At 35.2% G+C, this 2,464-nt stretch overlaps 1 pseudogene; it reads right to left on the bottom strand.

The window, feature by feature from the left end:
* Positions 1-1,105: 1,105 nt before the first annotated feature.
* LOC105807432 lies at positions 1,106-2,457 on the bottom strand (annotated as a pseudogene).
* Positions 2,458-2,464: the final 7 nt, after the last annotated feature.

Genomic DNA, 2,464 nt, shown 5'->3' with positions numbered 1-2,464 from the left:
CTTTCTCTAAAAGTGCCCATTATTTAATAATTATGGTCAATCTAGGTAGACTTAGAAAGATACATTGTTGGAATCTAAAAGTATATGATATTTTCTCTTCTGTCACTTCAACAGTCTTAAAATGTGAAGTGAGGCCTCTTGTTATGACAGGGGGACCGTTCATCATCTGTGGCAAACACATGTTGCCCTTGCTCTGTAGACCTATTTTACCCTTCCTCAATAAACTTCATTTCATGTTTGCCTTGCAAAAAAGAAAGTGAAGTGAAAGGAATAATTGGATAATTATTTACTTGCCCAATCAAAACAACATAGTAATGACTGACATAAAATATGTTTAAAATGTGATATGGTTTGGACGTTTGGTCACTCCAAATCTCGTATTGAAATTTGATCCCTGGTGGGTTTTTTGGGGGAAGGTTTGTTGTTTTTGTTTTTTTTTGTTTGTTTGTTTGTTTGCAGTTTGGGATTTTTTAATTACTTAATAACCAATACCATTATCCATTAGAGAAATAAGATGAATAACTATTTTAACAATATTTAGTAGAACAGGAAAGGAAGAAAATATAATGTAAAGGGGAAATGAAGAAAAAGACTCCATGAAGCCCTTCATATCTATCATCCAGGAGTATCTCAATGTTATTTCCTTCTTTTTGAATTGAGCTAATTCATTATTCATAAAGAGGTTTTCTATCTTTTTTTTAATTTCAGAATATTACAGGGGTACAAACACTTTGTTTACATATAATGCTTTGCACCACCCGAGTCAGAGCTACAAGCATGCCCATTTTCCTGAAAATGCACACTGCATTCATTAGGTGTGAGTTTACCCATCCCTTCCTCTCCCCTCCCACCTTCCTGACACCCAGTGAATGTTACTTCCATATGTGCACATAAGTGTTGATCAATTAGTACCAATTGATTTTTATTTTTTAAGTTTAAATACTTTTTATTTTATTGAAGTATAAAATATTGAATTCTACATTTTAAATACTGTTATTTTAAGAATCAGTCAAGTCTCTTCATACAGCCAGTATGTTTCAATACTTCCATATCTAGTATATATTTCCAAAAAATCTTGAATTCTCCAACACTTTGCAACAAGACATTAATAGTAAAAGTTCTTAGGCTTTCCTTGAGGTCTTCCCATTTTTCTTTCCATTTGTTTTTTCAGTTGATGTGTTTTGTATCTCTCCAACATTACTTTAAGCTCCTCCAGGATACTCTGATTTGCTCTGTCCAGAATATTGTCAATCAATTCAGTTGCAATTCTCTAGTTGTTTCTTGTGATAAGCGTTATTGCAACTCCAGTCTTCCTTGTTCTTCCAGTCCACCGTTTGGTAAGCACATTCTTCAATGTTTCGCAGAAAGTCATAGTTATATGCATGAATAATATCGTGAACATCCAGACCTCGAGATGTTAAGTCCATAGCAAATAGTATTCTCATTTTTCCTGTTTTAAAATCCTCTAATGCTTTCTCTCAATGTCTCTGTTCTCCATTACCATGCAATGATTCCACTGATATGTGTCGGAGAACCAGGTCACTTGATAAATGATTTGCAACGGCCTTTCGGCAAACAAAGACAATGACTTTGTTGTCGGGTGACAAACGCTCTAGAAAAGTTTGGATAAGATTCCTTTTGCTTCCTCTGTTGTCACAATCACACTTTGTTCTATTGTGCTCACAGCTATGAGAGCCAATGTTCCAATGTAGACAATCGTTGGTGCTTTCAAATAAGATTGCACGAGTTGCCTGACAGCATATGGCCAAGTTTCACTTGTCATAATAGTCTGCCTATCTGGGACCACATCTAACAAAATCTTCATAATCTGGGGTTCAAATCCCATGTCTAGCATCTTGTCTGCTTCATCTAAAACCAAGTAGGTTATGCTTTTCAAGTTGACAAAGTTATTCATTGGCAGATCATTCAACCTTCCAGGTGTTGCAATGATGACATCTACATCTTTTCTAAGATCTTGTAAGATCTTCTCTCTCTATCTCCACCATCATATACACAAACACTCCTAAGCCCTTTATATGAATATTTAGAACATTCAGATTCCACTTGAACAGCCAATTCACGAGTGGGCATAAGAACTAACATACCAGGTCTATTCCTCTTTTCTCTAACTTTTGGTTGACTGTGTAGATGAAAAAATCCAGGCATTAAATAGGACAATATGTTTCCTGTTCCTGTTTGGGCTACTCCTATAAGGTCTATTCCTTGTAGAACTATTGGCCATGATTGTGACTGAATAGGAATTGGATTTTGAAAACCTGCCTTTTTAATGTTTTCTAAAAGTTCAGGGTAACGTTGAAAAGCATCAGCAAATGTGCAGATAGGATGGATTAGACATTTTTTACCATCTTTCAAATCATCAGACATTATTTTACAATTTTCCTTTCTCCAATTGTCTACTTGCACTTGTGTCATCGAGCTTGTTGTTGTTGACTCTTTGTAAAAG

The sequence above is a fragment of the Propithecus coquereli genome, unplaced genomic scaffold (genome assembly GCF_000956105.1).
Source record: "Propithecus coquereli isolate 6110/MARCELLA unplaced genomic scaffold, Pcoq_1.0 Scaffold158, whole genome shotgun sequence".
Lineage (NCBI taxonomy): Eukaryota > Metazoa > Chordata > Mammalia > Primates > Indriidae > Propithecus > Propithecus coquereli.
The sequence above is the reverse complement of the archived record's forward strand: the minus strand, read 5'-3'. Positions and strand labels throughout refer to the sequence as shown.